Below are 12,139 nucleotides of genomic sequence, written 5' to 3'. Positions count from 1 at the left end.
ATTAACGTATCGCCAATAAATAACAGGCCCTGATGAAGATCCAAACCCCCGGATCGAAACGTTGGCAATGATTTGAAATTATCAACATTTTCATGTGACTGAAAGCCGAAAATCCTGAAAATTAGCAAGTAATCTAGTCGAAATCCCCAGTAATCTTCTTGTTTAACCCTTTCCTTCCCATGGTAGCTGTAAAGTTCCATCAAATTATGCACCTTCCAACTTTCATCAAATTGTTTCAACAACAAAAAGATACTGCTTATATAAAATCTATTTCATGTAAAAATAATGAAACTATTGAAAACTATCAAATAATTATTGATTTACAATCAAACACCTTTTCTTTTGTTTTCCACTAATTTCAGCTATGCCAAATAACTTTTGTTCTAGCATTTTTCTCAACAGTGATTCCATCCTATTGTAATCTTTCAAAAAAAAGTCATGGGAAGGAAAGGGTTAAATTCCCATTTTACTCCAAATTATCTCACGAATTGTGATTACATTGCTCCCACGATATTATTATTTGATCATTAATGTATTTTTTTCTTTTCCTTTACAGGTGAGTTGCCTAGATATGCTGAATATGATGAAAAAAAAAGAAAACCGGAACTGACTACAAAACGTTGTATGCACACAGCAGGAATGTTTTTACTTTGATTTTAGTATGTAAGCAAATTGATGGTATGTTTCCTAAGGGAGGATTATTAAATTTAATTAATAGATTGGCAAAAATTCAAATGAAGGTAATATGTTGACCAAGGAATTTCCAGGAAGCATGATTTGTGGAACATCTGTTCATTTAAGAGAACCATTATATAAGCATGAGAAAATGGAATACATCTAGACCAACATTTGAAAAGGGCGTAACAGCCAAAATTTATTCCTTCTGATTCTTTGTCTTCATATATAGCTTTATATGTAGACGAGGAATCAGAAGGAATAAATTTTGGCTGTTACGCCCTTTTCAAATGTTGGTCTAGGCATATGCTTATTATGCCTTTTGCAGGCCGCGTAAATTGTTTTTTGCCTTCCTTGGACAACTCCTTCGGCCGCTACATCAGGGGCACTTCCGACGACAACCTGCTGATCGGCAGACATTATAGACGAATGGAGCTAGAACAAATTCTATGTGTTTCTTAATCTCAGATTAATTTTTTGTAATCGAACTAGATTTATTTTTACTCTGTCAAAAATTGAAAAATTTACAACGTTTAAAAAAAACATGTTTTCGGACGCGAAAAGTGGACATAAATATGGTTTCGAGATAATTGCTTCACTTTTAAGTCTGTGTCTCATGAACTTCGGGTAAAGTTTACTGTTTCCGATAAAATAGACTCTACAAAAACAATTTAACCCTAAATACTTTTTTTTAACTTGCTGATTGTACCAACTCTTTAAAAAAGTTGTTTTCAATGTTCGTAGTTGAGGCACATATTGGTGATTTAGGAAATCAACTTGTCGACGAGTTCTGGTTGAAATATGCGTATTTGCATGAACAGGAACTAAATGAATAGAACGATCTTTCCTTGACTTGTGTATAAATAAAATCAGCTCGTTGATTCCGCACGATTGTTTTTGGAGCGGGATTCTCACTGTCAAGATGAGATAATATGTGCTAAAATCTTACGGTACAGTTGCGTGCCTACGCAAATAAACAACTTTTTTTCGGTTATATCATCACTTTCCTATTCAGTCAATATAAGCAACACGCGTCCTACTGTGCCGGTCGCTATGATAGCTGTGCCAACACTGATAGCATCAAACTTCCGAATCAATCATCTAGTTGCACCTCCGTTGATAAATACACAAACATCCAACACTGATTGTATTCCGGTTCCTAACTGTTCTCCGACGGTGTGTGATACAATCACCGCATTCGAACCATTATTGTTATCTCGGTAGCGAAGATGCTGCACGCGATCTACCGGTGTAATGCTGACTGTTCACTGTTCAGTGGGAAACACTTTCTTTATCAGTTAATGATGAGCAATCAGGTGTGACTTTTTTTTGTTGGAGAATCGTAGCGCCAGACCAATTGATTAGTGCAGTGAGACTTGTACAAAAAGGTTATGATGAAATGTAGTTTTCATGGATCTTTATGATAATGAAATGATTGATAAGGAAATTAGTATGTAAATCACTGTTGAATCAATCGCCGGAAATTGATGCTAGGATTTGATGAGTCTTAATTCTCATTGTGATGGACAATTGTAATTACCCGGAACAAGAAAGTTTTCTTATAATTCTAATGACACACTGTGAATCTAGCGTGTTTCAAATGCGTTCCGTAATATTACAAAAACTAACAACACTATGGATGTTTTTCATACAATAGTATTGCAATAAAATGTACTAAATATTATTCTCCTTCTTTTAGTATCAGAGGGTTTGAAACTTTTTGAACTTCTGCCACAAACCTCTTTGACATACTCAAAATCTTCAGGTCAAAATTGATTGAAACTGCCAATATTAAGTCTAATTAGGAAAATATTGGTATTTGTTAAGCTGTTCTAAGTATTCATGAAATAGAATATGTAATTAATTACTTCCGAATTTTCACGGGAAATCCAACCAAATTTCAACTGAAAACTTTTCAAGATATTTCACGGGAAATTGATCGGATTTTTCACTTGAAATTTCTTGGAAATCCCACGGGAAATTCTTTTTTAGATGTTTTTTCAAATTTTCACATTTTTTTTTTGGAACTTCCTCAGGACATTCGATATTTCCTCGAGAAATTATACACTTTCATAGGATCATCTCGGAATTTCCACAAGCAGTCTTTTGGAATTCCCGGGTAAGCATTTTAACCTATTTTGTGCTACTATGTATTTCATTCAAATCATTTTTTTGTAAATTGTCTTTCAAGTTTTTTTAAGTGGAGAACTCAGTTAGTATTTTTTTTCCAATATTTTCGAAAATGTGACTAATTTTTTTTATAAGCACGTACACAACACCTTTGCAGGATTAGTCATTTTTCGGTTAAACAAAACTAGGTATACTGGCTGAGAAGGTGCTGTCAACTTTTGTTCGAGTTGTCGCGAAATGCGTCAACAAGAAACTTAAATAAATGCTATTATCGCTTACTAAATAACAAGCTCAAAACTTTTATTTGGCAGATGTACTTATTGAAATTTACGATTCTATTTTACAACCTTCTGTCGTCCTCGTAAATCTAGCTGTTGTAACTAAGAATGTCAGAGGCCTTCCTTAGCCGTGCGGTAAGATGCGCGGCTACAAAGCAAGGGTTCGACCGGTCTAGGCAATTTTCGGGTTGGAAATTTTCTCGGCTTCACTGGCCATAAAAGTATCATCGTGTACGAATGCAAAAATGGTAACTTGGCTTAGAAACCTCGCAGTCAATAACTGTGGAAGTGCTGAATGAACACCAAGATGCGTGTCGGCAATGTCACAGTGGGGGATGTAATGACGATGCGAAGAAGAAGAAGAAGAACTAAGAATGTCGGACATTAGAAGCTGCATAAAATTTTGCGCTAATGGATAACGCAAGCCATTAATGACATTCTGAACGTGTTTCTGCAAAAACAATATATTTCAATACTGAGGCTACAGTTTCTTTACTAGTCTCGGTTGCGGCTGCACACATCTTTCCATACCAACTCTCTTTCAAACTATACCGACACGCTCATGGAAGACAACAAAAACAACCCTTCGGCGTTGGCATCTGATGGGGTTTGTTTTCGTCACTCGAGTTCAGTCAAGTGTTCGACGGTAGGTTTTTCCAACCCCCACAAGGGTAGAAGCTATTAGGCACACGGCAAATGTTGAATTATGGTGCGCGGATAAGCAGCGTGGTCAAGCTGAGAGACAGATATGTAAGCGAGAGGTATGTGGGCTATCGACCTTTGCATGGGCAAAACAGTCATCTAGGTTGGCATCTCTATCTTGGCGATGATGCCAACTGGAGGGTGGTGATGTGTTCTTAATTTTTGTGTGGTTCAATAAAATGACGTGGATTCATTGCTGAATCACACTTAACGAAATACTAATTATTATGTTGCAATACCATTCTACGGTTGAGCGAATATAAGATTTTGACAGTCTAATGATCTACCTATGCCACCGAAGTGGTTTAGAACCAAACTGAGGAAGAAGAAGAAGAACATTTAATTATATGAACATGGAAACAGAAAAAATATTGTTAGCACTGGTTTAACGATTTCTTTTGAAAAAAAAAAAAAAAATTTTGGATTAAATCCCGATGCAATATTTTAGTAAAATTCACACAAATCTGAAGATACTTGAGGTAGATTAGTTACACAACGCTTGTTGTTCAAAGACCAACCATAATGGTGGCATTGCATGTGAGACAAACTGTTTGTTTCGACAACATAATGGTTCCTTATTCATAACGGAATGGTATATAAATATGACAAAATAAATTTGGAATTGTTTATTACGGGCACCATTCAATTTGTTCAAAAATATGCTATCAGGATGCGTAAATCCGGATCCCCACTTCATCTCAAAAGTTTTTACAAATACAGTTTGGCCGTAAAATAGAACATTTCAAACTCAAATGATTCATCATTTGTTCGTTTGCCGAGTTAAGTTGGAGCCTAAACAAAATTTCAGCATCTGTACAAAGTTTTTCACGACAACACTCGAAGCCAGATCCACATTCAAGAAGCAAAAAGTTCTTCCAGCAAATTAAAGCTGAGGCCATACGTTTTTTCATTCAGGTTTTTGCAACCCCCAACATAGGCTACAGTTGAACTCGCGGTACGTATGTACTGCCTGGCTGGTTGTTTCACTCTCTCGCGCACACCACGTACTAAGCAGTGCAGTGGCTCCGAACATGGAGTGAGATATACAAAATAATATTGCTTACTATAATAATACTTGCTGAATCGACGAATTTTGTCACAGTTACGACTTACGACTGGTACTGTTTGAGAAATGGATAAATAACATCTCATGTGCGATTCCTTATTCGTTTATTCGTCCTTGCTAGCGGTGGCCTTTGGCTTGTATCAAACCGAACGATTCAATTTCGATTGATCTTCCAAAAAATAATTTCTGGCTTTCGAAGAATTTACTATTTTCAACCTTGGTAACATTTGATATTTTCACATGCAAATGAGTTAACTTCAAGTTGTTTCGATTGAACTATAACATGATTGCGCTACATGGATTTTAGACACTTCCGAAGAATAGGTCAAACAAAGAAATGTTTGCTGTTTTCGAAAAATAATATATTTGCTGAAACTTTTTTCCTGCTGATACAATACCATGCTGAAGGAGGCGGTTTGAAGAATTGAAATTATGTCTTTTCAGGTTGAACCAAAAATCTCGCAATCTCGTATTACTGCGTCGTAGTTCAGATTAAATACAAATGTTACAGTAATATTCTTGCTCCAGTTTTTATAACTTCTCAACTTAGAAACCTTGTCTGCAGAATTGTGCTGGTAGATACGAAAAATTAAAAAAAAAATGACACCAAGACATCAACCCATTGTTATTATTGGCCGAACATTATTGTGGTTTATGTCAATAAAAGTTTATTTGAAAAGAGTAAAGATGAATATCTTCTTTCTTTTCTTCTTCTTCTTCTTCTTTCTATTAATAGAAATGAGTTTGCATTTCCTTTGAGGCATTATAACTCACGAACGGATGCCCGATTTGCAAGATACTCTCACTAATCGATTCGCATTGAGATCAGCAGTGTTTGTATATATATATATATATATATATATATATATATATATAGAAAGTTGGTAAATTTAATGGGAAAGATAAAAAACATTGCCAAAATACAATATCAGGGTGAATTGTAAAGAAATTTAATAAGATTGCAAAAAAAATGAACTAGAATGCGGGCCGCAGTCAACTCTAAAAATGACATTTTGATCGCAAAACGTATAAACAAACCTAAACAAACCTGGGCAACGCAGGGTTCGTTCTGCTGTTGTTTAATAAGTATTACTTTAATTTGAAAATTGATAAAAAAACACGGTCCCAAAGTCTGAAAATGTTCACAAAAGCAATACATACATACCAGTTAAGATTTAACGAGTTTTCCATCTCCATTCTTGATGATATTCCTTTATATAGACCTTTTCATTATTTCATTGTTTTATTTATTATTTCGTGATTCATGCGACGCCGTCAGATACCGTTCTCCTGTTTACCGCCGAGTATTGTTCGCAGCACCTTACGCTCAAACACTCCGAAAACTATACGATCAGCCTCCTTTAACATCCATGTTTCATGGACATAAGCCACCGGAATTAGAGTAGTATACAGTGCGAATTTTGTCTTCGTTTGCAGACTACGGAGCTGGTTACCAGGTCCGTAATCATTATCGCGCGTCACTAATTCTTTTACCACTACAAATTTTTCATCATCCAGCACCATTTCACTACCACCACCACTAATGAACTAATGAAATTGGCAGCGACCATGTACTTCGATTTGCTGGTATTGATAGTGAGTCCAATCCTCGCTGTCTCCCTCTTAAAAGGCGTAAAAGCCTCTTTCACGGTATCGTCCGATATCGTCCGCTAGTCCTAGGAGCATATTCGATCTTGTGATAATGGTACCGCTTCTTTGCACACCATCAGCTCTCCTAATCGCTCCCTCGAGCGCTATATTGAACATTAGATTCGAGAGTGAATCACCTGCTTCAATCCATTTAAGGTAACAAATGATGTCGATATTTCGTCCGCAACCCTTACACTTGATTTCAATCCGTCCAACGTTATACGAATCAGCCGTATCAGTTTCGCTGGAAAACCATGTTCTAGCATAATTTGCCATAATTCAATTCATTTTTCCGCCGCTTTGAAATCAATAAACGGATAATGTGTCTGCATGTTGTTCTACCGGAATTTAACAAGGATTTGTCTCAGGGTAAATATTTGGTCCGTCGTTGATCGGCTCTCACGAAAACCTCCTTGGTATTCACCGACGAAGGACTCTTCAAGCGGTCTCATTCTGTTGAACAGAATACGGGACATAATTTTTCACGCCGAATTAAGAAGGGTTATTCCTCGGTAATTGGCGCACTCCAGTCTGTGCCCTTCCTTAAAGAGAGGGCAAATGAGGCCGTACAACCACCGAGCAGGCAATTCCTCGTCTTCCCATATTTTCGACATAATATGGTGCAGAACTTCAAAAAGATGCTCACTGCCATGTTTGAAAAGTTCAGCCGGGAGCTGGCCGTTCCCTTTAGCCTTATTGTTTTCAGCTCTTTAATTGCTTTTCTAGCCTCATCTAGTGTAGGCGACTCCACAGCTTGTCCATCGTCGCTAATATTTATTCTGTTCGTCGATGCACCGACACTTTCATTGTTCAACAAAATCTCGAAGTGTTTTACCAGTCAGCAAATTCCCTTCTTGGTCGTTGTACATGACGGGAGATGGCACTGTCTTTCTCCGCACGCCATTGACAGACTCATAAAACCTCCGCATATCGTTCTGCTCCATTTTTTCATGCGCCTTACTAATAACTTGTTCTTCGTACTCTTTTTTATTCTTGCGGTGGGTTCGTTTTTCGGCTGCTCTTGCTTCCTTGTATCGATCTCTATTCGATTGGGTACCCGACACCAATATCCGGCTGGTGGCAACGTTCTTCTCGTCTGTCACTCTCTGACACTCCACATCGAACCAACCTCCTGGGTCACCTTTGTGCAGGGTCTACCACTTCTCGTGCTGTTCACCGCTCCATGGATCAACTCCCATAGATCGTTGATGTTGTCGCTAACTTTGATTGCAATTATCCGTTCGTCGAGCATCTGGCGGTACTGAGCCGATACTCCTTCCGACGACAATCGCTGGATATTGTAACGCATCGTTCGCTGTGATCTTTCGTTCGATATAGTTGACAACCGTGATCAAATTCTACCGACAAAGAGGTAGTGATCAGAGTCAATTGATAACATCCGAGAAATGGCGCCCAACAACCAGAACATGGTCTATCTGATTGCAAGCTTCACCATTTGGGTGTCTCCAGGTATGCCTTCGGATGTTCTTTCGTGCAAAGTAGGTGCTACTGATGGCCATCCCTCTACTAGCCGTAGGCCGTTGTCATTGGTAGCGGAGTGAAGGCTCTCCCTACCGATTAAGGGACGGAAAAAGTCCTATCTACTGACCTGAGCGTTAGCGTCTCCGATAACAATTTTCACGTCATGCCTTCGGCACTCTTCATCGATGTTATGATCTGATAAATAATATAGACTAATAGTAGACAGACACCTCGATCTCGTTACCACCAATACAAACTCGTGGTGGGTGGCTCACGTTGTCCTCTCTTGAGCCTCTTCCTATCATGTACTTCGTCTTCGACGTGTTGATGACTAGTTCAATCCGTTTAGCTTCGCTTTTCAGTCTAATATAGGCTTCCTCCATCCTCTCAAAGTTACGTGCCATAATATCTATGTCGTCGGCCAACCCAAATAACTGGACGGACTTCGTGAATATCGTACCACTCGTGTCGATCCCTGCCCTCATGATATACGAATGCAAAACTGGTAACTTGGCTTAGAAACCTCGCGGTTAGAAACTGTGGAAGTGCTGAATGAACACTAAGAAGCGAGGTGGCAATGTCCCAGTGGGGGATGTCAATGTAATGCCAATAAGAAGAAGAAGATGAGGTTAAAAACTGAAAATTAAATGTTTTAAAAGGGTTTTTAAAGCGATGTTCATTTTACCCGCACTATCTTAGTACAGTTCGCAATGAGAAAACAGAACTGTGCAATAAAAATCCTATTCGACTAAATGCTGATGTCATATTAGAAATTTGGAGACAGTACTCGTCGATAGCAAATCCTTCCGCACGCGATGGCATATGAGCAAGTCAAACCACCTTCCTTTTGCCAGTGGAGATATATCAGCTTCCACACTGATATTCTTCCCTCCCCCTTCATACGGGAGCTTGGCAGAAGGAAGGTCGTGTGATATGTTCCATCACAAATATTGCCCTCCGCTCGCTTTCAAATCGACCTCTATAAAAACATTCTTCATGCCTGCCGTATCCTAACGGAACTATCAATTCTATACTTTCGCCTCTAATGCTATCATGAACATGTACGTCCAGGTTTGGAAGATGATATTAGCATTTCCATATCATTGTAATTTTAGGTTTCGCAAAAAGTCGATTTTTGCATTCATAAAATCAATTCTTATTTGCACCAATTGTCCCTTTTTCCAGTGAATTTATATCACAGGTGACCATTATAATACAATACCAAGAAAGCAAATAATTAAAAGAATTTACACTTACCCCAGGTATCAAACACTGCGGGGGAAGTGGATAATGTTCTAATTACGGATTTTTTTCTTCCCTTCAGGGTTTATTTCGATAACTGTGAATCATAATATGTTCCTTCTTTGTTATCATTGTGATTCCAGTGGTAATTGGAATAATATAAAAGAGAAAATGTCTGAATCATCCACCTAACGGTATTGATGCCTTTCACATGTTTTACATATGAAAAAATTGTATAAGAAAATTAAAAATAGCACTGATAGGTAAATATATCCAATAATTCACATTAATTTTTATTCATAACAAGTTTCGCCGTTGAATGCATTTTTTTGCGAACAAATTGGTTAAGGACAAGTGCTTAAGAATAACTGATAATTTTGTACGTGCTTTGAGCATACATATACAAACAAATACGCACATACAGACATCATCTCAATTCGCTAAACTAAGTTGATTAGTCTATACATCTTTATTTCTTTGGAGCAGGGAAAAGCCCGTTTGAGTAGAGCACTTTGCGCTCTTTCTCAAATGGGCGCAAAACCTCCTCTTCTTTTCATATCAACAGACAATACAATGTTTCCAAATGATACAATTTTAGCTTAATACTACTATTCTTAACTATTATATAACTACTTCTATTTACAATTCCATCTATAATCTATTTAACCAGTTCATTTTGATGTTACGTGTGGCGAGGTGGGGATAATATTAGGAGAAAACTAAAATTAGGAGAAATAATATTAGGAGAAAAAAAGAAAGTGCAGAAGGAGAAAGAGAAAAGTCAAAAGCAGTAGAACATTGATTAAATATACGACACATGCCTATAAAGGGCTCATTACGTGCGTAATTTGTTCGGGCACCCCTGATGAAAATGAAGGAGCTTGAACGAAGCTCTCGAGTAGGAATATGAATGCTTAAATTTGATAGCATGGACGGACAGTCTATTTTAGATTGCAAAAGGTCAGAAATAAAAAGTGCTTTTGATACCTGACGACGTGAACTTAAGAGCTCTAAACCTATCAGTCCGCATCGTTCTTCGTAACTGGGCAAATTATTTGGGTCGTTCCAGGGAAGGCGACGCAGGGCGAAGCGTACGAATTTCCGCTGAATGGACTCAATGCGCGATATACGGTAATAAGGGGCCCATGCAACACACGAATATTCTACCAAAGACCTCACCAATGAGCAATATAATGTTTTGAGACAATGTATATTATCGAATTTTTTTTGCTATGTGAAAAATAAAACCTAGTGTTTTTGAAGCCTTGGATGATATGAAAGCGATATGATCCATGAAAGATAGTTTAGAGTCTAAAAACACACCTAGGTCCTTAACGACAGATTCTCTCTTTAGACTTGTAGAACCAATTTTGTAATTGAAGTCGATTAACGTGTGCTTACGGGAAAATGAAATTATGGAGCATTTATCAGCATTGAGAACCATGCGATTTAATTCGCACCATTCAGTGAAAACTTTAAGCTGAGATTGTAAAACTAATGCATCACGGACGCCGTTGTCATGACCCAGTATAGTTTAAAGTTTAAGTTGCATATTTACATCATTGAGATAAACCAAAAATATCAACGGCTCCAAATGACTTTCTTGCGGTACACCTGAGGTGGCGGGAAAATAAACTGAAATGGAATTACATATCTTAATGGCCATTTCACGGTCGCATAGATACGAATCGAGCCAACGAAGAAATGATCCAGAAAATCCAAGGCGTTCGAATTTGGCAATAGCAATTTTATGATTAATTTTATCAAATGCTGCCGAGAAATCAGTATAGATGTAGTAGTAGTAGTAATTCATTTATTTATCATCAGATAATTTATAATAATACAATTCATACAATGTTTAACTTAATCTATACATATTTCTGACAAACACAGTACATTTTCTTTTAAATTCCATTACTGATCTTGCATTTTTCACGTCTGAAGGTAACTGATTAATAAGTCGTATTCCGTTGTAATAAATTGACTTTTGATTGGTGGTCATTGTGAATGGAACCACCCGCAAATCGTCAGCCTGTCTTGTTGTGTGTCGGTGTACATTTCTACCTCTTACAATAATATGGGTTAAGTATTCCGGTGTCATGTTGTTTGTCAATTTAAATATTAACAAAAGCACATTGAAGGTAATTCTTTGTTTCACAGACTGCCATTGTAATGTGTCTAACATCACTTGAATAGGAGTGTATTTGTTACAATTCAAAATAAACCTCATAAATTTATTTTGCAGTTTCTGTAATATTTTAAATGAGTGTCACTAGCAAGGAACAAAACCGATGAACAATAATCCTTGTGTGGTGCAACTAGAGATTTATATAAACATATTTTACTCCAAAAAGTTAACTGTTTTCTCAATCGTACTAGCATTCCGTATTTCTTTGCAATTTTGTTGACATTATCTAAATGCTCCTTAAATGTCAACTTATGGCCAATATGAACTCCTAAATACTTAAGCTCATCAACTCTCTCCATTTCAAATCCATCGATCTCGACTTTCATGTCTTCATAGTCAATTTGCTTCTTGTTGGTAATTATCATCAATTTAGTTTTTGAATATTCAATTTCAACTTTTAAATTTTAGCCATTTAGTTAAAGTAGCAATATCACATTTGATTTTTCTGCTTGCCAAATATGGGTCCTTTTCACCAATAAATAGTACAGTATCATCCGCAAATAGATTAATATCACAATTTTTGACAGCCTTCTTCATGTCATTTATGTACAAAATAAAAAGTAACGGCCCTAAAACACTGCCCTGTGGTACTCCTAACGGCACTGGTTTAGACACGGAAACAGCATCATTGTATTTACAAACTTGTGTACGACTTTTCAGATACGTCTCAAACCAGCTAAGGACTTTTCCTCCAATACCATATTCGCACAAAACTTTTAGCATAAT

At 37.2% G+C, this 12,139-nt stretch overlaps 1 protein-coding gene across 2 annotated transcripts in view; it reads left to right on the top strand.

The window, feature by feature from the left end:
* LOC134205129 (ABC transporter G family member 23) overlaps positions 1–12,139 on the top strand; it is a 323,526-nt gene that overhangs the window by 142,747 nt on the left and 168,640 nt on the right. The gene's annotated exons all lie outside the window — the stretch shown is intronic.

Source organism: Armigeres subalbatus, chromosome 1 (genome assembly GCF_024139115.2).
Source record: "Armigeres subalbatus isolate Guangzhou_Male chromosome 1, GZ_Asu_2, whole genome shotgun sequence".
Classification (NCBI taxonomy): domain Eukaryota; kingdom Metazoa; phylum Arthropoda; class Insecta; order Diptera; family Culicidae; genus Armigeres; species Armigeres subalbatus.
This window is presented reverse-complemented; position numbering and strand designations above follow the sequence as displayed.